The 27,571-nt window shown below is 41.3% G+C and overlaps 1 protein-coding gene and 1 long non-coding RNA gene across 2 annotated transcripts in view; one reads left to right on the top strand and one right to left on the bottom strand.

Moving 5' to 3' along the window:
- Positions 1-27,571, top strand: part of fbxl17 (F-box and leucine-rich repeat protein 17) — a 762,124-nt gene that overhangs the window by 568,681 nt on the left and 165,872 nt on the right. The window lies entirely within an intron of this gene.
- On the bottom strand, positions 1,313-15,611 carry LOC117510736. Its single transcript, XR_004560807.1, has 3 exons — positions 15,519-15,611; positions 9,632-9,642; positions 1,313-1,325 (listed from the first exon to the last, which is right to left on the bottom strand). It is a non-coding gene; the product is annotated as an uncharacterized LOC117510736 (long non-coding RNA).

Raw genomic sequence — 27,571 nt, 5'->3', positions numbered from 1 at the left:
AAGTGCTTGCTCACAGGGGGTCGTTTTGACCGTTGGGGTTTTACATAATTATTGTATGGCCTTGCCTTACAATATAAAGCGCCTTGGGGCAACTGTTTGTTGTGATTTGGCGCTATATAAAAAAATTGATTGAATTGATTGATTGATACATACAGGAAAATTGAGAATGTGACTGCTAAGGAGTGAGCAGAAAAATGTGAAAAAGCAGCATCTAGAGAGACTGGACTTGAGCCAACAGAGGTGAGGCATTTAACTGAAGGACCACTGTTCAAGTGCATAAGTATACTTCCATAGGGCTCCAATCTGCAGATTCTTCATAGTGTGTAGCTGAGTATATAAATTGAGATTTCCATTTCCTTACATCAGCCTGTGGTGGTATTTGCAGATTGGAGTACAGTGCGAAGAGGCTGAAATTGAATTATTTTCCATATATTGTCCTATCCTCGTCTTTCTCCATCTAAGCCCTGTGGTCTATCCTTATGGGGAAAAAAGTGAGGGGGGCTTAAGCTGTGAAGGCTGGGGCTTACACTGTCTACCATCTTACTGGTTACACACACACACGCACACACACAATTGCTTCAAGGATTACATCCATGCAAGACCAGTTTGCATTTACACTCAGTGATGCACAAACACACAGGCAGTGCTCACATATTACAGATACAGTTTTCAGCTCATGCTAATATCATCCCTCATGCACACTATTAAATCTCAGCACTCAAACTCAACTTTTTGGGATGGGAGAGAGTAGCATCTGATATTTTAGGTTTAACTCTGTGTAGAGTAGAAAGATTTGGGACCATAATTTCATGGAAGCATAATGCACAGTGCCACCAGTACTACTGCTAATCAGTTATTTGCAAATATTTTAATCTGCTGTGCTTGATATTTTTGCCCCAGTGCAGATTGCATGACACAGTGATGGAACCAGAGGTGCAAACATGTTCAACAATGGGCTTACAGATCCACCATTAACTGCTTCCCCCCACAACATGACAAAAATGTCTTGTTTACCTTGAATGTCACATACTGTGTACAGCAGACAAATAATTCTGATGAAGCATTACAGTATCTGGCATAATGTCAGTTTGCCAATATAGTGTTGTTTCTGTCAGCAAACTGTAAACTGCACGGCCATTGCAGAATAAAACTGAACAGTCCAAATTGTGATGAGACCCTGAAATCACTAAATACCTTTTAAGATTACAAATATAAGTAAAAGTATTCTCTTCTGATCTGTAAAATACATTTCTATTTTATCCCTCACAACAAAGGACAAACAAGTGTGTGTGTTAGGGGTAATAGGAATTACTCTGTCCATCTGCCTATGAGTCTTGTAAGAACAACTGATCCAAACCACTTCATGGATTTCAATAGAACCTCACACAGTATAATGTGCATGAAGGAAATCATACACATTACATTTTATGGCCCGGTCACACGGCACATAATGAAGGGCAATGAAGCCCAAACAAAACAAGAAATCTGGACCTTCATTGACTTTCGTTGGCATCGTTTAACCTTCGCCCAGCTTAATTCCTGCAGCTGGCGCTTTGTCAGGATTTTTAAACTGTCAAAAAATTTGATAACCTCAGTTTGGCTGTATTTTGTTTTGCTGTCGATCTTGATGTTTTTTTTTATCGTTTTCTTAGTTTTAGTAACGCTAGCATTTAGTTTGACTTCGTTCTACCAGCTGAATGTTTTCACACAGTGCAGAAGCTGTTTCTGAGCACTGCTGCTGCTGCTGAGTTCATGTACCATCGGGAATTACAGGGCAAACTCATCCTGTTTGCTTAGATTTTTTTTTTTTTTTTTTTTTATCTGAGTGGGGGGTCAGCTTCACTGGGCTCAGGCACCTTATATAGGCCAGAATTAATCTTTTGTGTGGATACAATTAATTATTTTGCCACAAGCAACTGCTGAATTTGAAACAACAAAAAAGTTGTATAATTTCCAACAGTACCCGAACTCAGCGGCGGCAGCAGCTCCTGCATGCGCTTAATATATTTTATTAAATATGACAACATGAGTGTAGGAATGACAATCCAGCCCTTATGTACATGTGGCAACAGGTAGATAATTCAAATGATTATAGCTGTTCTGGAAGGCAGAATTCATGTTGTGGATCAGTGGCAGCTCGTGGAATAACTGCACATGGGGAGTCAAAGCGTGTTCACATGGACTGATCAGTTTACTGTTTGATATATTCAGTCATCTTTACATTTATATTTGTTCTCCCTTTTGACAATTTTCTGTTATAAATCAATACATATGGCTTAGTAATGTAATACAGTGATAGAGCAGTCACGCACACCAGCGTGTTTTTTTTTTTTTTTTTTTTTTAATTGGAGCAAGACGGAGCACCCAGGGTGAGGGTTCTGATGATGAAGGAGATGATCCCTCTTTTGTTCTGGACGAGGAACAAGAGCAGGTGCGTCCACCGACGTGCGCACAGATCTCCACAGCTTCTGTTGGCAGTTTCTCCAGGACTCAGGCGCTATGAGCTGCGTCCCAGCGTCGAGTCCTGGGACACAGAGATGCAGGCACACACTGCTCCAGCTGTGGCTCCAGGTGCATTTCCTTTAAAGCGTCAAGATCAGCGTTAGCTTCGGTTTTGTTTTGTTCCTCTTTCGTCCCTTTTGTGCTCTTGATTCGCAGGCTGTTCGGTGATAAAGCTTGTTTGTCCACCTTTTCTCAACGAATTGTGACTTTTTTACTTTTTTCCCTTTATTCAGGAATCGCCGTGTGACTGGGCCATAAACAGGTTCATGAGTTTATTTCAGGTGTGTTGTCATGAAAAATTTACTAGCACTGACATGTTACATTAATTTTGAGGAAAAAAATGAATTTCAAACATTTTGGAATAAGACTGTAACATAACAAAATGTGGAAAAAGACAAGCACTGTGAATACTTTCCAGATGCACACGGCGCCGTACTACTACAGTCGCCCACAAGGCATAAAAGTGCAAAAACAGGATGAAACTGCTTAATCCCCATGGACTAGCAGTTGCAGGCTTGCCTCCTAACAGCTTGTCTTACAAAGTGCAGACCTGGCAACTCACCCAGGGTCAAAGACATGTCAGCTTGTCTGAGGAATCAGGCTCGCCTATAGAGTGCAGACCTGGCCACCTGCCCAGGGTCAGTGATAATGTCAGTTGCTGTCTTTCTGTTTTCTTTGTATGACACCATTTTTCCTACATTTTCACATCATTGAGCGCAACTTTGAACAAAAACTGCAACAAATCCTGCTTCTACTTTCAAATTTTTACCCCAATGGAGCGCGAGCAAACAAGTTTCTAGCTGTAGTCACTATGAATGCCTCATCTAATGCTGCATTTACACATAACGACGACAAGTCACAAATGCCACGAAGTACACATTCTTGGCCGCTGATCACGAATGTGATGATTCGGGGCAGAGGCGTCAGGTGTCCTCAGGAACTGCTGCAACCTGTTACCACGCATTACGATTAATGGCACATGTTGCTGGAGAATTATCAGAAACCATTACACATGGTCAAGAATAGTGTTCCGTGTTGTTGCGCGCTATTGCATGTAACAGCGCATCATTAAGTTCTGTCACGTTGTGAATGAGGTGGATTGTCTCCACACACACCCATATTGATCCAACCGAATTCAGATCGCTCCAGTTTTTCAGAAGAACTTTGTGACTGCATGCGTAGTTGGGCTCTGTGCCATGGAGTGGCGCAGAGAGGAGGAGGAGGAGACGGACAGAGCCAGATGTGTGGCTTCATGCGGGTCTCGTCTCGCCCATTTTCCCAAACATCAGGCACATGCAGCAGCTGGAACGCCCGCAGGAGTGCGCTGAAGACCACTGAAATTAGACTTTTAGCAGACTTGGTGTCAGCAGTCAAACTGAATGCGATGCAGCGGGGTTTAATTGTGCGCACGCTTCTTCCTCCGCTGGACTGGAGGAGGTGCAGACATGTCTGGCTGCACGTGAGTCTCCTCTTGCTCCTCTGGTTGCTCAGACTCGTTCTCCTGCTCATCGGTTACAACAGCAGGTGGAACGTTTTTAAACGTATAAGACAAGTAATACAAGTGACTGAGAGGATAATGACTTTTCTCAACGCCCCGAGGTTTGTATTCCATTTTATCCAATCCATTTGAGTGAGGTGGTTGGTTCCATCCCATCCTGCGGCCTTATTCTCCCTTTCGACACATGAGATTTCCTTGGGCTCTCTGACTTCCTCCCACAGTCCAAAGACATGCAAGTTAGGTTAATTGGAATACTGGAGATGCAAAATTGGCTGTCAGTGTGATTATGATACATTATCTGTCTGTGTGTGCTAGGCCTGTGATGGACAGGTTTGTACTCGCCCTGTCATTCAGTTTGCACTCGAATAGACTGCAGCTCTCCATGGCACTCAACATAATAATGGCTATGGGATGGCTATAGAGTTCAGATTATTCTCTATGCAGGAACGTAAGTGTGCTTGTGGCCAAACGATAGAATCAGATCTATGAGCTGCTTGATGGTCATGGTGTTAGATGGAGACAGCCAGAGTAACAATTGTTTATGAGGATATGATGTAAATGGCCCATTTATTGTCTCTCATCTTGTTGGTGTTGTCTGTTTCCATCTTTCTGTCATTGTCATCTCATTCTTGTACTTCCTGTGGCAATAACCGCATGCTTTAAGTGTGGCCATGGGAGTCTGTAACGCTGAGCTGTGTAAACGTTGTAGAAGACGTCCCTTCTTGCAGGATGTAAATTGTATGTTTATAATGACACATTGCATTTTATTATTTTGCTCATGAGTTCCTGTGTGTGTGTATATAGGTACAACAGGTTTTTGTTTGGGGCAGTATCATATACGTATGCTGTGTCATTGCCCTGGACGAGCACAGAGGCAGCCTGTGGATGTTTTTGTTTGAGGCAGTATCATATACGTATGCTGTGTCATTGCCCTGGACGAGCACAGAGGCAGCCTGTGGATGTTTTTGTTTGGGGCAGTATCATATACATATGCTGTGTCATTGCCCTGGACGAGCACAGAGGCAGCCTGTGGATAAGTGTCAACTGCCTAGTAAAGCTGTAGTGTTCTAGAGGCTTCCTTTTCTCTTTATTTTTCATTTATTTGTTTCATGCATTACTGTTCTTTCTTAGTTCCTCTATCCTACTGTCATGGTCAGTAACTGTCTATTTTTCATTTCACCTACCCCCTCTTGGTTCTGAGAGTGGTGATATACCTTAGTGACTAGATTGGAAAGGGTGTAGTGAAAGGACACTGCTTTGAGCTCTTTTTAGCTCTGAATCACTCACATATTTAGAAGCGCTGTTCAGGGAGATGCCCCATCACAACACAGAACTTTCATGGTTGTTACACTGGTTCAACATTTTTGCCTTTGTGTATTGACCAGTCTTATTGAAAGTGTTTCTAGTGAGCTCAGGTACACATTTTCATTTCAGGCTACATGTGTATAATGGAGTACCACACGCGCATCTCAGTCTAAATTATGTATTTGGCAACTCTGGGGTGCTATCGTACAACTGGAGCAAAGCCCAGTGCAAGTGTCGTGGCTAATTTCTACCTGACACACTTGTCATTTTCATACCCATCCCCTGCATCCTCTAAATGTCTACCACTTGCACTCCTGTGACCATGTTGGTGTAAATACAAGGTCTAGTAAAGAGCACACAGACTGCTCCAAATATTGTTAGTATTTAAGCAAAATAATGAAAAACTTCTATTGTTGTAAACTTAACAGGACAGACAAAAGTCTCCAAGAAGGGAAACCAAATTAATGTTTTAGCTTATGAAATATTCATATTTTATTGTAACACTGATGGATTTATCAGTTGGATTCGATCCAAACAGTGAGGGTGTATGAGCATGGAATGTGTGGTTTTGGATGTGCAGAAGAACACAAAACATTAACAGCTGCATGCATAACTGCTCACACTCCACCCAAGATTAGTGATAGAGGGTCAATTTTCAAAGACACTCCAAGTATATTTTCCATATCCTTATGAAATGTCCATCCATCCATTTTCTAGAACCCACCTACTCCAATTATTGGTCACCGGGGGGTGGGGGGGATGGTGGGGGTGGAGTCTATACCAGCAGTCATAGGGCATGAGGCAGGGTACACTCTGGACAGGATGCCAGTCTGTCACAGGGCAAAATGTCCATCCAATAGGGTTGAATTTTTAAACATGATCAGACACAGTGTGTGTAAGTTCCTATAGTAGCCTTGCACTTCAGACACAAAGGTGAAAGTTCATGTGATGTCTTTTGTTGGGAGGAATTTGTACACGGTGCAGAATTTTAAATTGCGGCATTCTTGTGTGGTTACACACTCTATGATCCCAGATTACATCCCATTCTTGTTGCTGATATCTACACTAAGTTCATTTTGCCATATTTATGCTATATTTTAAGAGTTTGTTATATTCAACACATCAGTTTCATTCAACACATTTTAAAAATGGGATATGGCTTTCTTGGTTGGACCTAGGAGAAGTAATTGTTCCACTGCTGATATTGCGCTGTTAATTTTGAGAGTGTTTTTTTTGTTTGTTTTGTTTTTGTTCGTGTGTGTCTGAAAAAGTGATCTTTAGGGAGATTATATACAGCAAAGTAGAGCCTTCTAACAAGTCTGCCATTTTTTTTTTTATCCCTGTAAGTGTCCAAACATCATATCCTTCATCTGATATACCTGCGGGGAAACTCTGGATCGGGATGAGCACAGAGGTTAAATTAGATCTTCCGTCATATTTTTGTGTCATAAACCATACCTTTAAAATATTACAGATTATAGGGTTGTTATTGCAAAGGTTCCTGGCTGTTTTTACATTCTTACACGACAGAAGACCTAATAAGGAGCCATGGGGTTTGAGACTTCTCCAGGCCCAACCACACACAGGTAGTATCATCTTTGATCCATTCTGCTATGAACCTTAGTTGTATTGCAAATTGATACCATTTAACATTTGGGACATCCAGACCTCCATTTGAACTATGTAGTTGCAGTTTTGATATCTTTAGCCTTGGTTTTCTTTTGTTCCATATAAAGTCAGTTAACCAGCTATTAATATTTGCACCTTGTTTGATATAAGGAAATAAATCACTTGAAGGGGTACAGCAGTCTTGACGTAACACTCATCTTGATTATAGACACTCCACTGAGTAGTGAGAGGGGAAGTGAAGTCCATCTATCTAGATCTTTCCTAAGAGATCTAGGAGAGGGTTAAAGTTAGCTTTGAACATTTGATGAAACTTTGGAGTAATCTGAATACCCAAATGCACAAAACCTGACAAGGATGCATTAGGATTTCAGCAATGCATTCGGGATCAACAAAAACAAGCATAACTCAAAGTTCTTGTTCAACACGGTGGCAGCACTTATTCATGGACAACCACCTGTAGTTCGGTCTCCTTTTACAGCACAAGATTTCCTGGATTACTTTGAGAAGAAAATAGAAGACATTAGGTTAAACATATCCCAGCATGCCTTAACCCAGCCACTACACCCTGCTATTGAGGTGGGGCGCCATTACTGAGGTATTACCTAGATTTACAGAATTTGATAGTATCTCACTAGGCATGCTGATGAAACTCATAATGTCAACAAAAAGCACAACCTGCTTATTTGATCCTATACCAACAAAACTGTTTAAGGACCTAAGGCCCACTCTTGGGCCGACTGTGCTGGAAATGATTAATCTTTCTTTAACTTCTGGATCTTTTCCTAAATGTTTCAAATCTGCAGTGATTAAACCATTACTTAAGAAACCTAATCTCGACACTAGTGTATTGAAAAACTATCGGCCGATATCAAATCTATCATTTTCAATTTCAATTCAATTTAATTAGCTTATAATGTGCCAAATCACAGCTAAAGCCATCTCAAGGCACCTTACATGAAACAGTTCAACATAAAATTTAAATAAATTATTAAAAATGAATAAAAAAAATTTCAAATACATAATTAAAAGAATTAAGTAAAAGTAAAAGAATAAAACAAATAAAAAAAATAAAAACTATTCATAAGAAAGAGAATAAAAATATGTTTTGAGTCTTGACTTAAAAATGTCCACGGACTCCGACTGCCTCACGGTCACAGGAAGACTGTTCCACGGGGTGGGTGCACGATACGAAAAGGCTCTTTGACCCGCTGACTTCTTCTTCACCCTGGGAACACAGAGAAGTCCCGCATCCTCCGACCGCAAAGCCCGGGCTGGCACGTAAAGTTCCACCAGATCAGCTAGATAAGATGGCGCCAGTCCATGAATAACCTTATAAGTCAATAACAAAACCTTAAAATCTGCTCTCACAGAGACAGGGAGCCAGTGCAAAGATACCAAAATGGGTGTGATATGTTCAGACCTTCTACTTCGTGTCAGAAGTCTGGCAGCGGCGTTCTGAACCAGCTGAAGACCCCTGATTCTGGACTACAGTAACCCTGAAAATAGAACATTACAATAATCTAGTCTAGAAGAAACAAAAGCATGAATCAAGGTCTCAGCATCAGCCATAGACAGGATGGGGTGGATCCTCGCTATACTTCGCAGATGGAAAAAAGCAGTCCTAGTAACATCCCTGATGTGGAGGTCAAAAGACAATGTGGGATCAAAAATTACCCCAAGGTTCCTCATTTTGTCCGTATCATGTATGACACATGAACCCAGGCTGAGTGCCAGCTGGTCAAACTGATGCCGATGTCTCGCTGGACCAAGAACCATCATTTCAGTCTTATCAAAGTTTAAAAGTAGGAAGTCACTAGACATCCAACTTCTCACTGATAGAAACAGTCCTCCAGGGATTTTATGGGAGTGAGATTTCCCGCAGTTATCGGCATGTACAACTGAGTATCATCAGCGTAACAATGAAAGGCAATCCCAAAACTCCACAGTATACGCCCAAGGAGAAAAGCAAGGGGCCTAAAACAGAACCCTGTGGAACCCCAAATCTCATGTCACCAAGGTCAGAGGTAGTGCCATTATACAAGACACATTGAGAATGACTGGACAGATATGACAAAGGCAAGGGCACTTCTTGTAATCCCCCAAAAATTTTCCAACCTATCGAGCAAAGTATAATGATCCATGGTATCAGACACAGCACTGAGATTTAACAACACCAAAACCCTAGTGGTGTCTGAGTCCATTGCTCGCAGAAGATCATTCACTACTTTAGTGAGCGCTGTCTCTGTGGAGTGATATTTCCTAAAAGCAGACTGCAGCGGCTCAAAAAGATCATTCTCAGTGAGGTGGTCTACAAGCTGCGTGAAACTACCTTTTCTAAAATTTTGGAACAGAATGATAGATCTGATATCGGCCTGTAATTTTTCAATACACTAGGGTCAAGATTACATTTTTTAAGTAATGGTTTAATCACTGCAGATTTAAAATATTTCAGAACAGATCCAGAGGGTAATGACAGATTGATAATTTCCAGCACAGTCAGCCCAAGAGTGGGCCACAGGTCCTTAAACAGTTTTGTTGGTATGGGATCAAATAAACAGGTTGTGCTTTTTGTAGACGCCACAGCTTTCATCAGCACACCTAATGGAATACTATTAAATTCTGCCAATCGAGGTAACACCTCAATAGTAGTGCCCAACTCCATAGCAGGTTTTAATGGTTGGGCCGAGGCATGCTGACATATGCTCAGCCTAATATCTTCTATTTTCCTCTCGAAATAATTCAAGAAATCCTGCGCTGAAAAGGGAGAACGACGAACAGGTGGCTGCCCGTGAATAAGAAATGCGACCGTGTCAAACAAGAACTTTGAGTTATGTTTGTTTTTACTGATCAAATCAGAGTAATAGGCCTGCTTTGTGGCCAGTAGTGCATGCTTATAATCTAAAATAGCATCCCGCCACACAAGGCGGAACACCTCTAATTTGGAACAATGCCATTTCCGTTCCAGACTTCTAGCCTTCTGCTTGAGGTCACGCAAATAACCATTGAACCAAGGTGACTGTGCCTTAGGAGGGCGTGGCCTTAAAAGAGGAGGTGCAATCTTAACAAGTGTAGTTTTAAGCACTAAATTTAGACTATCTGCAAGGCTGTCTACTGATTTAGCATTCTCCAGACTCAAAGCTAAAATATCAGGTAATCTAGTCTCTAGTTCAGTCATAGATGAGGGTTTAATACGATGCCGCAGTAGTAGACAAGATTGTTGTTCCACTAAACGTGGCAGCGTAAATGTAAACCTGATAAGTGAATGGTCAGAGACTATAAATACGAGAGGCAAAATGTCAATATTTGTGACCGCAAACCTACATGCAAGAACCAGATCCAGGGTATTTTCACTAATGTGTGTTGGGTCCTGAATGTATTGCTAGAATCCTAATTCATCCACAATTTGCATAAATGATTTGCTAAGGGGATCAGAGGGCTTATTTATATGAATGTTAAAGTCACCAATAATCAAAATGTTATCTGCACTAGTTGACAAACTAGAGATGAACGCACCAAATTCATCTAAGAAATCAGAATATGGGCCAGGGGGCCTATAAACAGTGACAGAATAACATAGCTGAGCTCCAGTTTTATGACCCTGACAGTACTTAGCATCATGGGCATAACGGAGAGTCAGATGCTCAAAGGAATTATACGAGGTCTGTTAGAAAACTATCCGACCTTTTTATTTTTTGCAAAAACCATACGTCATCACATCACATTTCTCCGCACGTCTGTCTCAGTGTGCCAAAAAAGTGCTGATGTCCACGTCTTCTGCAATTTCTGTGGTAGTCAGACGATGTCCCGGATCAACACAGCGTTCAGTTTGGAAATGAACGGCACATTCCACTGTTACAGGAGTTTTTGTCATGGAAAGAGGAGCGGAGAAATTTGCGCGTCGGGAAGGAGCCGCATGGCGCAAAGCAATGCCATAATGAAGCCTCACAGGACATGTTCTGGTATGTCCAGCTCATCCACAATTTCTCGGATAGTCACACGACTGAAAAGCCACCGAAAGCCGTCTGAAAGCCATCTGAAAGATGTCCTGTGAGACCAACACGGAGGTGCTTTTGTCCCGGGCCATGAGCGGCTCCGTGGCGCATCCCTCCGCTTCTCTTTCCATGACGAAAACTCCTGTAACAGTGGAATGTGCCAAAAAAGTGCTGATGTCCACGTCTTCTGCCATTTCTGTGGAAGTCAGACGACGTCCCGGATCAACAAAGCCTTCACTTTGGAAGTGATCTGGTTGTTTCAGCGGGGTTTTAGCCTGTCGATCGGCGCTCGGAGTGCGCCGCGCTCTCAGCCGCTGTGGGCGGTCTTTAAACCGGCTGGAGCACTCCTTAATCTGTGTAATCCCCATAAAATCGTCCCTGAAAGCCATCTGAATTTTCCGAATGGTGTCCACCTGGAGGTGTCTCTCAGTTTCTGGAAAATTTGATGCAGCAAAGCTCCAAATCGTTCAGACATTTTATTCGCAATAAAAATCCGACGAGAGGGGTGGACCACTGCTCACATAAAGCCTGCTCACAGGCGAATGACGCAACTGACAGGCGTGAAAAAACTCACACATGCGCACGAAGGTTCAAGCTTGGCTGATGCAAGCGCACATGATTCAAATCCATATGGTTTTTGCAAAAAATAAAAAGGTCGGATAGTTTTCTAACAGACCTCGTATATGTGACCCCTAACAGCTAATAAAGAAAACCTAGATTTGTAAATAAAAGCAACACCTCCGCCTGCTTCACACCACGAAACACGTGACTAAGTGTGTATGCTGGTGGAGGCCTCATTCAGAGGAAGGAGAGTTGTGGGTTTGAGACAGGTTTCACATAAGCCAATCATATCTAAATGATGATCCATGATTAAATCATTAATCAACAAAGATTTCGATGACAGTGATCTGATGTTCAGGAGACCCAGGGTAAGGACCTCAGTAGGGATGACAGTCTCACTGTTCGGAACCCGGCGAAGCAAGCCCAGGTTCTGAGAGCGCCACTGGCGCACATCAATCTGGCGAAGATGTGGACGGCCGGGCCGACAGTCCTCAGAGCTGACCAGTGGCACCACACAGGCTTTATCTGGATCCACAAGGTGCCAGGGCAGCACAGATCCTGCCAGAATTCTGTGCACAGCTCATCCAGAAGCCAAACAGCAAGCCAAACAGGGCTTCAGCTTCACCAGATGTCCACTTCGTCTCCCGCTGCAACGAATGCGCTTTCGGCCGAAAGGCAGTGCAAGAGCACGGCACAGAAAAGCCAGCACCTCTGATAAAAAATGGGGGCGGAAAGTTCTGTCCACCGCCGATAACCACACCGCACCACGAACCAGGGGCTGGAGATCCAGCAGAGTTTGGCGATCATACGCCCGCAGTGCCTCTGATTCAAAAACAGCATAAATTAAAAACAATAAAATAACAAACAGACTGGAGAGCAGCAGATGAGCGTTTCATAAATCTTGTTTGGTCTCCCATGATAATGTATGGCAAAACCTTCTCCAACTGTAGTGCCAGTATTTTAGCTAACAACATGAAATCCTGATTTAAAAGGGCAGTTGGTCTATATCAGGGGTGGGCAATCATGTGCCATGAAGGGCCGAGACACTGTAGGTTTTCTTTGCTACCAATCACCTCAGCAGGTGATTTAATTAATGATCAGGTGTTTATGTTCAGCGGAGAAGCTCATCAGCAACTCACCTGCAGAGGTGATTGGTTGAAAAGAAAGCCTGTAGTGTCTTGGCCTTCGCGGCCCACCCCTGGTCTATATTGTGCACAGTGTTCAGGGTATTTGCCTTTAAAAAAAAAAAAGAAAGGTTATGTTGGCCTGTGTCAGTGATTTGGGAAGGCTGCCAAGTTGAAAAGAATGTTCCAGCATCTCTGAAAAGGGGTCGATAAGCAGATGCTGGAACCCTTTGTAGAATTTGTAATGGCCTGAGTTACAAATTCTGAGATAGTAGGTAGTTTTTAATTCCCCAAAAATAGTCCAATTTCTTTTTGTGCATCTTCCAATCTATCCAATTCATATAGCTGTACATAAAACTGAAAGTATTGTTGATATTTATGTTGTCGTGATGTCTTGCACCTTTCCCATCCAACACAGAAACTTTCACTTAGGGTCCTGATTTGGATTTAATGAGAAGAGATAATTATTTGCTGGGTTTATCATCCTGTTTATATATCCTCTGTTTTGAAAAAGAGAGAGTACTCCTGGCTTGTTGAGTTAACAAGTTATCCAACGTGGCCTGTCGCGCACATGTTCTTTGTAGCAATACAGAGTCTGTTGATTTGTTGAGTGCTTTCGTAATATTGTCCAGTTCTTTATCAAGCTTTATTTACTGCTCTCTTTGTTTGCACGTTTTTGTTGCTGCATAGGCTATGACTATTCCTCAAATATAAGCTGTAGATCAGGGGTGGGCAACTTGTTGCGGAAAGGGCTAAGAGGGTGCAGGTTTTCTTTGCAGCCACTGACTCCACCAGGTGATTTCACTGATTAACTGATTCCATCTGCTCAATGTGATATTAATCAGTGAAATCACCTGGTGGAGTCCACTACGCCATAAGCCTCCAGATGGCTTATGGTGTAGTGGATTTGTTTGTGTGCGTGTTAGAAGAATTAGCACCGTCAATTAGCTCGTTGAAATCTTCGTCCATCAGCAAAACAAACTCTGCCATATTTAGCTAAACACCGCTCCCACTAGTGTGTGCGTGGGCAGGGTTCACAGTGTGCAATTGTACAAAATGTATGGAACCAAATTTGTGCGGGAAATCGAATGAATAATTCATGTCACGTCACATACAAACCACCAATCAAATGACAAGGATCCACTCAGCCGTTATATAAATACCTATAGATATAAATCAATCACTGAAATTAGGATGAGAAAAAACAATGGACTAGAAGATAGGCTAAACATTTTAACTAAAATTCACATTAATAACAAATAAAAGGGTTGGGTTTCCTGCTTTTTTTGTCATTTGCCAATCACAGCATTGTACAGAACACGCCGTTGGGTGTGTAGAGACCCAAAGAAAAGATGCAGTTCTTGAGAAGTAGCAAAGTCCACAGATTTCTCAAAGCTATGAATACTAACCAGTGTCAACATCACCACTACCATTGGAGAATATTGTGAAATGTATGATTTCGTATTGTTATTATTCAGCTGTCGGGCATATTAATACAGCCATATAAAAACTTGAGGGTGTAAATGCCATGGAACATTATTAAGGGCCCCTTAACACATAACACCATTGAAGCCGACTAGCGCACAAAGGAGGAATTGAATGCCATTCGTGAAAAATTGGAACTGCCTTCAACGCCACGTACACCTGTCGCTACAATTATTTGTGCACACCACTGGCTGAAAGACAGAGAGTGTCCTGTGAGAGCCCATTCAATTCCTCTCGCAGCAGGTGTCGGCCAAATTGCAGGTGACACACACAAATGTGTATCGCACATGTGCGTGTGCCAACAGTGGCACAACTACGCCACTTTCAGTCACGTATCACCAAAAATGCGCTCTAACAAACGGCGTTTTTTTTCTCTTTTTTTAAAAAAAGTATGTGTATCTCCTTTTTGATTTTAGGCGTTTTATGCTCCTGATATAAGAAAGTGGTTGTAGTACAGTGGTAAAGTCCCCGTCTGGTCATCTGAGCTTTTGTAAATTACAGGTTCGAATCTCGCGAGTGGCATTCATTTTTTTATTTTTTTTGTTTAACCAAGGTTATTTAACTGCAGGGTTCTGTATTGCGTCCCTTTTTATTTATTATTTATATCAACCTAGTGATATTTCACTACTTATACAGCTGGTTTTTATTTTATTTTTCTCCACATCAGTGGCGCAATGTGGTGCAACACACCCCAGCTGCTCGCACTGTGTTCGTGTACGCGCACAAGCGTGCACAAAACCGTTGCCGATGTGTTGTGCACGCCTGTGCGATTGTGCATCCCTCACGACAACAGGTGGATGGTTCATGCTACTGGCCTATAAAATTGTTCACGGACTAGCACCGCTCTATTTGGCTGATCTACTTGAACTCTACGTACGGGCCCGGGCTTTGCGTTCACAGGACGCAGGATTATTTTGTGTCCCTAGGGTGAATAAAAAGTCTGCGGGAAATAGAGCCTTCTCTTACGTGCCCGGTCCTGTGGAATGATCTGCCTGCGTTAGTGAGGCAGTCGGTCTCTGTTGAGACTTTAACGTTGCAATTGAAGATGCATTTGTTTTCTATTTTATATGAATAACATATGGTTTTACTATGTGTTTTATTCTTTTTATTACACTTTTAATCTTTCAATTATGCTCTTTGATCTTTTGGTTTCATTTGCTTTGTTTTGTTTTGTTTTTTAGTTGTTTCCTGTGAAGTGCCTTGAGATGACGCTGTCATGATTTGGCGCTCTGTAAGTTCAGTAAATTGAATTGAATTTGTGGTTCCCCATTTCGTGTTTGGTTCACGGATTTTCTTCTGGTTTCTGTGTCTTTCGTGATATGTGTGAAGGGGCCCTAAAAGATGTGTGAAGGGGCCCTAAAAGATGAAATTAAAGAGTTGGGTTTCCTGCTTTTTTGTCATTTGCCAATCACACATATGAACATAAGTCCATTCCTATCACTGCCAGGGTCTTCAAATTAACAGGGAGCATTCTTGGGACACAGACCTTCGACAAATGCAAAGATGGCTAACCTTGACCTATTTTCAATGGTCAAAAGATCATATTCTGTTTCCTGTTTTTATGCTCATACAACCGAGGGTATTTTAGCATTGCATTATATTTTTGTAATTATGTACACTGTTGTTTTGTTCTTGAGTATTTGTCATAAATGAGCAGGGTCGGACTGGGAACAAATTTTGGCCCTGGCATTTTTCCTCTGGACCAGCCCACTATTGGCCCGACGAATCCACCCCAAACATGCACACCCACCCGTCCATACCGAACCCCCAGTGAACAAATACTATACACCTAAACACCATGAACACACACCTAAACACACACTTTCACTGTCATTTCACCTTCATCATAGTACAAAACGCGGACCCGGCACCACGAGGGGGCATCCTGATAACATTAAAGGCAATTGCATGACTATATATATATATAAATATATATATATATATATATATAAAACATCATGAGGTTTATGTCACAGAAATCCTACTTTACAATCACACTGCAGTCATTGTTAAATTATTTCCTTTTGCATTTATAATAAACATTTTATTTATTTAGTGTTTGTTTTTCTGGCTGAAATAAGATATAAATAATCTACCAGACTTCAAAAAATATACAAGTTTCCATGTTATTTTATTTGTCTAAAAATAAATGTCTGAGGTTCCTTATGTTAAACAAGAAATTATCTAATCTGAAATAACAGGTGGTTTTAATTTACAGATGAAAGGTTTCTAAAGAACCATTTATTGATTTATTTACCTGTTTTAATTACAAGTGTTCTAAACTTTTTTTAACAGTAATCAGAAATTTTGAGGTAACAACAACAAAAAACATTTCCAGTGATTTTTCTTCAGAAAACTGCTCTCTAAATGAACAGTCCTGTCACACGTTAATGTTTTGTACAGATTAGTGGTTTCTGCACCAATCGGATTGGTCCAATCCATTTTGTAGAGATCAGTGGTTTCTGCCACGAGTCTTCCATGTTTTGGCCCGATGCGTCATTCCTATTGGACAATGCGAAAGTACGTCACAGCTCAGAGTGTCGAAAGTTGGCGCATCTCATCTCGACAGAACACTGACTCTGTGGTATGCAGGAGATCACTTGACCGAGGGTCTATACGTTCAAATAATAATAATAAAAAAAATACTGTCATCACTCTTCACTCTTAGTCAGTCTCTTACAACGGTGCAGCGTAAATACACGAGCTTTCCAGGAGCGCACGTCTCCTCCGGTGCGCACTTTTTTGGGGGGGACCCCGCCCCCTGTGATTTTTTTTTTTTTTTTCTGGCGCCGGGTCTGACAAAACGGAAGCAAAAGCACACAAGCGGAAAAAAAGTTTTTGTCTCCAAAGTGTGTGTGTGAGTGAGAGAGAGAGAGAGAGAGAGAGAAAGAGAGAGAGAGAGAGGTAATGTGTAACCACTGCTAGGATTCACACAGCAGCAAATTAAGGAGCTGAAGTCCGTAGCTGTTGCATTTAAAGATTAACAAAAGTAAAGCACAGTTAATTAAGATAAAAGAAAAGATTCCAACCTTGTATCAGTAGAAGAGCGGAGAGAAGTCCAGGCGCAGAGGACTCAATCCATTCACAGGGGCGGAAGCGGCCGCCTGCTCTTCCTGCAATCTGATTGGCCACCCTGTATGCTTCTCCATTGTCATTGGCTGTTGGTCATGTCAATCATTGTGCTCGATGTAAGTCTCCGTTGTGTGATCAAACGGAAACAAAACTGAAACCTAGAATGACTGCGCCGTGTATGAAACACTACAGAACTTTTATTTTGACACAAATTCAGGAAGTGGCTCTGCAGTTGCACTGATTAAATGCTGTAGCTTCACCAATCACGGATTTTCCTTGTCTTGTTAGCCACGCAGTTCAAGAACACTGTATATTTCCATAATCTCTATAAATATGGGACGGCCGGCCCACACACGTCTAAACGTGCAGCGACCCACCGGGCAAATGCCCAAAATCACAGATTACCAGTCCAAGCCTGTAAATGAGTATGAAACTTGAAGGAAGTTTCACACTCATTTTTTTGGAAGGTGACTTCTTTTCTCATTTCTCCACATCTATGTATTTGAGAGATAATACCATTGCTAATCCCTTGCAAGGTCATTGCTTGTATCGGGTGATTATCCCCCACTGTTTATTCATGCTTCCTGCTGATGTCATTTCCTCCTGCAAGCTATGACCTCTGACCTGTCATTTACCTCCTGTTGTTGGCGTGGTTTGTTCAACATTGGTGGTCACTGTACGAGTGAACATCCCTATCTTTATCTCTGTAGGACTCCTCTGTTTACAGGAAGTTTAGTGGAGTATCCAAATCCAAAATTTATTTCTTCTTTAAAGTGACTTTTCATTTGGACTCCACATCTCATTTTTATCACCTTTTTACAATCCTTATTTTCCTTAACTCCTTTCCTTAACTTTTTCACTTTATTTTCTGTGACCTTTTCATTCATATGTTCATCCCTGTGAGAGGCTTTCCTATTGAATTTCTGTTGTTTGACAAAATATTTCAGCAATACATGTAATAAATGATATATTCGTCATGCATTAGGGGTATGTTTGAAGATATTTAAAACATGGTCTAGCTGCTCTGGCTAACAGCTGTACTATTATACAGATTGCTAAGTTGATAAGTTTGAACCAACAAAGCAAAACTCTCTTACCGTTATACTGCATACACTGTGTACTTATGAATGAACATTACATTTAATGTGTTCCATTTCTGAGTTGATCAGTACTACTTTTTGGTTGAAAATAAAGCATTATAAAGAACATGCCATTGGGTGTGTAGAGACCCAACGAAAAGCTGCTGTTCTTGAGAAGTAGCAAAGTCCACAGATTTTCAAAGCTATGAATACTGACCGCTGTCAACATCGTCACTACCACTGGAGAACATTGTGAAATGTGTAGTTTCTTATTGTTATTATTCAGCTGTCAGGCATATTAATACAGCCATATAAAAACTTGAGGGTGTAACATGCCATGGAACATTATTAAAAGATGAAAAAGAAATATTTAACAGAACCTGTGCTCAGGCAAGTGCAGTGCAGTATGTGATGTCCTTTTCCTGTGGTTTCCGGATCAGTGGTCGAATCACAGTGTTTCAAAAGTTTATAAATGTTTCAAGGCACTCTTATGAGGCAGTCACCACTAATTTGCAGTACTTTTTCAAACTTCTGGCACCATCCTCAGCCACACATGCTATCCATTCTTTAATACCAGTTTAACTTTTGATTTCTGTTGTATATTTGGGCCTGTGTGTGCCAATGCAGACCCACCTTGGATCTGCTGTGGTGACCCCAAGTGAAAACAAGGGAGCAGCCGAAGGGACTTACTTATTTGGGCCTGTGTTTACATATTTGCCTACATACTAGGTGTCATGTTTCTCACTGTAATTTCTACCGTAACATACTATCTGATGCTGATGTGAAGGGTGGAGCAGACACATCTATGAGATGTGACCTTTGCAGAACAAAGTTGCTTTTTTGATTGATCTGCTGTATCAAAGTACACCTCAAACTAACCTGTTCATCCTTGTTATATGCTGTTTTGAATTTGGTCTTACAAGTTGATAGCATTTATTGATGTTGAGTTACTGTCTACAGTCTGTCAAAAATAGACTAACCCACTAAAATAATAAGTCATGAATAATGAGCCACGCATGGGTGTCAGTGATTATTCAAAGAATGATCCACGTTTTAATCTGTCACGTATTCGCTACTAAGGCGTGTCTATCTGCCTCTCTGTACCTCACATATGCCAGGTATCAGCCTCTAATGAGCCACGGCCGACCTCTCATTTGAGCCCCGTCCAGCCTCGAATGACTTGTGTCGCTGCATATGATCCATGTCAAGCCACATATGATCCACGTAGCGCCATGTAACGCGATGTTGGTGCACATTTAGGCATGGGTTTGGTCCAAATCTCCAGTTCTCCCACACTTGGTCCCTTTAAAGTGTGGGTTTTCAATTCACAGCACCCATTCAAGATGTTGTCACATTTTTTAAACACAGTCCATAAAAGACGCTCCTGCACAGTCCGGCTGGTGTACGCCATGGGCCAGGCTGCTGTTCACCTGTGTTCCAGAGTAATTAAATGCACCAGACCAGCCTGAACCGAACCACAGGTTCCTGGACAGTCACCTATGCGCTTCCTCTCACTGGCTTTATTTCTTCCGCGGCTCATGCAGTCATTTTAACACCATGATCCGACATTTAACTTTGTGTTCATCCATTAACATTTGAAAAAGCGCTCGCATTCTTGCGTTCCTGGACAGTCGCCTCTGCACTTCTTCTTGCTGGCTTAATTTCTTCCACAGCTTGAAACACGCAGTCATTTTGAGACCGTGATCCAACTTTTAACTTTGTGTTTGTCCGTTATTGACTGCAAAATCACTGTTTTACGAGCTGGCGTTCTGCGTAGATGCTAGTCTTGAGCGTGAGTCATTGCGTCAGTGCGCACAGACAGTGGAGCTCTTCTGAACCATTAACAATATGTTAAATCTATCATAAACACTTTTACAGCTGTTTATATAGAAGGACCAACTGTTTTACCAAGCTATTACAATATAAACATTACAAATACTTACCTTCTAAGCTGTTCCAAATACATTCTCCACCTCTTGAAGCAGGAGAGAGGGGAAAAACGGTCCAGGTGAAACCGTCCTCTGTGATTCCAGAAGCGATTACAGGTGTTTTTAACATCCAAGCTCTGACAGAAAATGATTAATCCGCTACAAAATAGTTCATTTATATACAGCGTCCAGCGCATAAAGCAGGTGCAATTGTAGTGTGGAAGAGGGCTGAGCCTGTCAAAAATAACCTGTATGATCCTCGTAGCTGCCAGGTACTTGAATAATGAGCTTTGACAGCCTCATCCTCACCACAAACATGCCTCTAAAATCCTTGTTTGTCCTCATAATACCTTGTACACACAACTGCCCCACGCTGTTGTTGCTAAATTTTGAACTTCTTGAAATTAGCGCCACACTCAGAGATGAGCCTTGTTTGCAGAATCTTCTTTCTCTAAGGCCCCTTTCACACTGAGTTGCTTTATGTGGTACCATGACGACGCAGGAATGTGTGCGTCAGATGCGCGCCGCAGGGGGGAGAGAGGAGGTGACAGTGCAGAGTATGGCTGCAGGTTCTCTGCACAGAGAAATCAAAGTGCACAGTTTGGCTGCAGCCAGATTGTGCACTCTGATTTCTCTTCTAGTTTATATTTGTTCTTGTGCTGAGCTGCATCTCTGCGCTCTGAGTTCTGTTATAGTTTATCTTTCTTCCTATGACCACGAGCTGCGCGTGCGAATGAACCGTCCGTGAGTAAATGAGAGGATGTCTGGAGTTATACTTAATGTGGACCTGTCCTGTCTCTGGCAATCAGTCTGTGAGCAGGACTTTTATGGACTTTATTTAACACAATTATGAGAGTGTTTGAGGCGAGAGCGAGGCGCTGCAGCAGCCAGCCAGTTTTTTCTTTTAATTGTTCTCATGTGCACGCGCGAACAAATTGTCCATGAGTGGACTGGAGATGTCCAGACTTTTTACTGGATATGGACATGTCCTGTCTCTGGAAATCAGTCTGTGAGCAGGACTTTTATGGATTTTATTTAAACACTTTTTTCTGTGTTCTTTTTGAGCATGTAGTTTTTACTGCATTGTGTACACGGTATAAAAACAATCCTGTATGATTTATACTTCAGGAACAATGGAACACAGCAGGAATCATAAATTGGCATCAGGTAACGTATTATGAAGGTGTGGCTTCCAGTCACGTTGAGTACCATTGCGCTGCCCTGACTTGCGCTGAAACCACTTAATTTCTGCATTGAGCACAGGATGCAAAAAAAATTAAACATGTTTAATTTTTGGCATCCGATTCACTTCGTCCTTTGCATCCCTCGCGCTGTTGTGGCGTTGAGCTACATTGTCTCGGCGTTGGGTTGCTTCCAAGTGGCATCATCATGACACCGCACCATGCAACTCAAAGTGGGCCCGGTGTGAAAGAGCCTCTCAGAGCCATTATTTTTCCCGATTGTTGAAAACGTCCTCTTGTACAAAAAAAAAAAACAAAACAAAAAAAAAAAAAACATGCCATGTGGCTCATTATTCACTTTTCATTATTTGGTGGGACCAGGGCTTTTTCTACATTTTTGCTGTTCAAGCCCTACACTTTTACCAACAATGAAGTTGGGACATTGTGTAAAATGTAAATAAAAACACAATACAATGATTTGCAAATCCTCTTCAACCTATATTCAATTGAATACACCACAAAGACAAGATATTTAATGTTCAAACTGATAAACTTTATTGTTTTTGTGCAAATATTCATTTTGAAATGGATGCCTGCAACAAAAAAGCTGGGACAGTGGTATGTTTCCCACTCTGTTACATCACCTTTCCTTCTAACAACACTCAATAATCATAATAATCATAATAATAATAAAATAATAATACTTGTATTTTTAAAGTGCCTTCAACTGCTGTACATTGAAGAGCGTGATTTCACTGATTAACATCACTTGGAGCAGATGGGATAAGTTCATCAATGAAATTACCTGGTGGAGTGGGTGGTTATAAAGAAAATCTCCACCCTCTTGGCCCTTTCTGGAATCAGTTTGACACCTATGTTGTAGAACATATATACACAGGATATGTGCGGAATCTACCGTATTTTCTGGAGTTTAGTAGTTTGAGAGGCCCTGCGACTTCAGTGCAACGTATATACTGAAAAAAATTTAACTTTTCGCGACCAGGAATTTTCATTACAGTGGAAACGAGAAACACAACATTAAACTGCCTTTTTTTGTTTTAAAAAAACAAGAGGTGGAAACTTCCTAACAGGGCTCAATTCAAAACGCATTTGAAACAGAGTCGGGTCACAATTAATGCATTCTTTATATGAGGTCTGTTAGAAAAGTATCCGACCTTTTTATTTTATGCAAAAAATATATGGATTTGATTCGTATGTTTTTACGTCAGCCAAGCTTGAACCTTCGTGCGCATGCGTGAGTTTTTTCACGCCTGTCGGTTGCGTCATTCGCCTGTGGGCAGGCTTTGAGTGAACACTGGTCCACCCCTCTCGTCGTTTTTTCATTGCGAGGAAATGGCGGAATGATTTGGGCTTTGTTCCATCAGAATTTTTTCAGAAACTGTTAGAGACAGGCAGCTGGAAACCATTCGGAAAATTCAGATGGCTTTCAGTGAAAATTTTATGGGCTTCACAGAGATTAAGGAGTGTTACTACCGCTTTAAGGACAGCCCACAATGGCGCACGGCGTGCCGCGCTCCGAGCCGCGATCGACAGGCAGAAACGACCATTTCATTTCTAAACGGATGGCTGTATGGATCCGGGACTGTCGTGTGCAATTTCTCTGGTTATCACAAGAGCTAGACATCAGCCATTTTCCAGCAGATTTCACTTTTAACAAGAGATTTTGTCATGGAAAGCCGCGTGGAGGAAAATGGGCCGTCCTTAAAGCGGTAGTAACACTGCTTAATCTCTGTGAAGCCCATAAAATTTTCACTGAAAGCCATCTGAATTTTCCGAATGGTTTCCAGCTGCCTGTCTCTAACAGTTTCTGAAAAAATTCTGATGGAACAAAGCCCAAATCATTCCGCCATTTCCTCGCAATGAAAAAACGACGAGAGGGGTGGACCGATGCTCACTCAACGCCTGCCCACAGGTGAATGACGCAACCGACAGGCGTGAAAAAACTCACGCATGCGCACGAAGGTTCAAGCTTGGCTGATGTAAAAACATATGAATCAAATCCATATATTTTTTGCATAAAATAAAAAGGTCGGATACTTTTCTAACAGACCTCGTATGAGCGATTGTGATGCCGTTACTACATACTTTGAGCTTTTCCTCATGTTGAGCTTCAGAGGTAAAACACAGTTTGCAGTCATGCTCATTTCAAGCAAATAAATATGAATAAATGTCTTTATCAAACAGCAAAATGTCTCATGGAATGAAACAAACAACTGATGAAATGAACGCCTGTTCCTGCGTGTTGCAGCGCACAACGGAACGAAACACACACACACACACACAGTGAGCTGATTTAATCTGAAGTCACATTTTAGTTGAACATCTGTCAGTCACCTCAGGAAATCTTCCACACACAAAATTAACCCACAAGCATAAGTGGTGGATCGTAAAATCTAGAGACATCTTGGAGACATCACGGAAACATTACTTATAATGCAGATTAAGACATTTTGTGACATTTCTGGCTATAATTAAAAGTAATATTTTTCAAGATGTTCAAATGGGGTAATTTCATATATTTTAGTAACAATGTAGTGTTGTTTTTAGAAAGTAAGTAAGTAAGTCATTCTTAAAACTGCACAATATTACCTCATTTAAAACATCACACTCTGGTGACTCAAATAAAATCCAAGCCATCATCTGATTACAAACATTATCTCAAGTAGTGTCCCAAACACTGAGGTGAATACACAATAGCAGAGGCTAACTTCTTCTACTCTAAACTTGTAGTGTCAAGAAGAAGAAGAAGAAATAAAACACACACACACACACACACACACATATATGAAATAAAATAAATGTAATTAAATAAATTAAATATAAATCAAACGCACCCTTGCACATGCTACACTGATGAAACGAGATTAGCTGCACAATCAATGAGTTTGCATCCGATGATTTACCCAGACTGACAACAAATATGAGTGAATTAAGTACTCTTATGCATTTTTTGTGGTTTCTTGAGGTTTGTGGTGAATGCAGAAATGCGCTCCAACCTCAAAACGTGCTCCTGCGATATAAAGTATACGCATCTGTTCTTCTGTGGCGTTCAATGGCAGCCGGCATCCTTATTGTTGCATTGCTGCCACCTTTTGCATCAGTCCGTTATAGCACTACTAAATCATTTCAAGGCCTGTGTTTCCCCCCTCCAACTTGAATTTAATCTTTATTTGACCAGGTTTGTCCCATTTACATCAAGATCTCTTTTTTAAGGGAGACCTGGACAATTATAAAGTTTCCAGTTCACCTACCTGCTATGTCTAAAATACCTCCAACAGAAATTTCTTCAGGCCTATTCTTCTAAATTCTGAGAAAAGCTCTGGCCTTTCTCTGGGATATTTATTACAGTACATGAGGACATCTGTAATCACAAAGACAATGTCCTAAATAAACCTGTCCCAGAGATCTGGGATCAAATGATGATGTACAGATTTTATTTATTTTTATTCATGTCCAGAGATCAAGATTCCAGTGGCCAATTTCATATTTATTTGCTTTAAGATAAAAAATGTTGACTCGGATCAATAAGTTGAATCGATAATGCCATCAGTATCAGTAAAATCTTATAAATACCCATCCCTAGTCATAACACTTAAGTACTTTTCTTATGGTTTCCACTTACTATAAAGTCGTTTTCACATCAAGATATAACTTAACTGTCATGGACACACTGTTAAACTGTGATTCTGTTGTGTGACCCAGCGGACCTTTGCACTGCAGGCTTGTTTAAGCATTAAAGTATGGGGCCTTTCAAATTTGACAAAACTGAAAAAATGTAGTTTCTACCAAAAATCCAAGCATTGTAATGTAGATGGATGGATGATATTTATTGTCATTGTCATTACAAGTGCAACAACAAAGAGATTATGTCCACACTCACATTTCCACAGACAAGATACAGCAATTAATCCACAATTGTTACTTGTTTACCGTAATAATGGCACACATCAGGATTAAGACAACACATACATTTGACATTGTTTATGTGCACTAAACTTGAGACAGTTCATTTTCCAAATTGAGGCAATGTGAGTGTGTGGTAGCCGCTGCAACAGGAGTCGTGCCCCCGCTAGCTTGGGGGGAATGGGGACCTGCCGCAGCTAAAACCGCACAGCCCCCGGAGGGGAGAAGGGGTGGCATGAGCGGTGGCCGGGATGGGGTGTGTGATGGGGGCAGGAGGGGAGGTAGGAGGGAAAGTGGAGCATGCTTCAATCTTTGTCCATGTGTGAGCCTGTCTGTCCTTGTGTACTGGAGTAAGAGAGATAAGGAGGCAGCCAATCTTTCCAAGGCCGTAGAAATTCTTCTGGAGGATAAACAATGGGCATTTTATCTTTGAGAGGCTGATAAGGCTGCCGTGTTTGTGGTTGAGCAGTGAAAAACACTTTTCCAGCTTCACATGAACAAACTAGATCCCAATTATGAAAATTCCCCGGCCTCTGAAATCTTCACCTTCTCCTGCAAGGTGCGCATTTGCTCAGAGATGTTATCCAATTTGCGTCTGAGTTCAAGGGTTAATGCAGTCTGAGAATGGATCACCTTGCCCAACTCATTAATCATGACGGACAAGCGAGGGGTCCTGGTTTTGGTGACAGCCATCTTGCCAATCTTCCGGTAGGTCAGGGTAGCACATAAGCCAATAAGTACCAGCCCTCCTACTATGAAACCAAATATGAATAAATCCTCGACATCCTCCACAGAGAAAGGCGCAAAGCATGTGACCTGCCATGTCTCCCTGTCGTCGAAAACATAGCCCGCAGGGTAAGTTCCATCTGGGCACACAGGGTCCCCCGGCTCTGATCTTCTTGTAGAAAAAATGGTGTCAGTAGTGTTCAGAGACCAGCTGATCAATTCCATGATTAATCCAATATAGTTTGAAGAATTCAGTCTGGTGAAGTAGGGACTTTGAAGGTTGGAGCAGAGACAGAGGAGAGAGGAGGAGATGCAACCGCCCTCACCAGAGTCCCAACCAATTATGTAGGCTTATTTTGAAAAATGTTGCAAAATTACACCTCATTTTAATGAAGAGGACATACATAATTATCTGAGGTGAAAATCCATAGTGAATATTGGCTTTTCCTTCATCGCCGTCATGCAGACTAACTGCAGGAAGAAGCACATGTGCACATCTCTGAGGTTTTGAGATTACTTGTGACCCATCTTATGTTAACATTCATAAGAGTTCGTATAAATCACTTTCAAATCTACCAGATGTCGGTCATAGCATCTGATCCCTTTAATTTCCTTAGGGGTTGAAATTCTAAATTGTTTACAGACTACATGAATATTAGCAATATCATATTATGAATCCCTGATCTAAATGGTTTGGAACAAAATTATAGTGGTCCCAAAGAACATATTTTTTTCATAACGTAAATCTTTAAAAACAAACAAACAAAAAATGGTGGCCCTATACCTTTATTGATCATCAAATCAACACAGCCATGTAGCGGATCTGACTTCGATTGACACCAAATAACATACATTAATGTTTTTTCAACCAAAGCCTAAGCCTGAGGTGGTCAACTGAGAGAAGGCTGTTGTTTTATTTTTGACTTTAAATTCCAGGGGCCATCTGGAGATAGCTCATAAAACACTCCCTGGGCCCCGACACTCCGGCCCACATTCCAACAGAACGGTAATTCAGAGTTCTTAACGACAGCATGAATTTGATCATATTAGCAATATCATATTATGAATCCCTGATCTAAATGCTTAGGAATAAAATTATACTGGTGCCAAACAAAATATTTTTTTCATCATGTAAATCATAAAAAAGCAAACAAAACAAAAACACTGGCCCTATACCTTTAATGATCATCAGATACACAGCCACAAATTTATTAAATGTAAAACTGTAAAAAGCTTTGATTGATGAAGTTATTATTTAGATATTAACTTTGAAGGAGCATATGTGAAGATTAAAATCCATAATTTGAGGCCTACTGTTGAACATCCCCCCCCCCCCCCCTCTCTCTCTCTATGATAATGGTATAGTCCATATACTTAATATATTGTCCAAAAAAACAAAGGTTTGTAATTTACATTCTCATATCCAAAGTATTGTATTACTTGTTATGTTTTTGTTGCCATTAACCACCATTTGGTGTTTGTCCTGCAGCACATTTAAACACTACAAGTAAGAGAAATGCAACGGTATAAGCGATGACAGGTGGAATTCAGCCACCAGCTTATGT

Source organism: Thalassophryne amazonica, chromosome 5 (assembly GCF_902500255.1).
Source record: "Thalassophryne amazonica chromosome 5, fThaAma1.1, whole genome shotgun sequence".
NCBI lineage: Eukaryota > Metazoa > Chordata > Actinopteri > Batrachoidiformes > Batrachoididae > Thalassophryne > Thalassophryne amazonica.
Note: the sequence above shows the minus strand (reverse complement) of the source record. Positions and strands in the feature narration are given on the sequence as shown.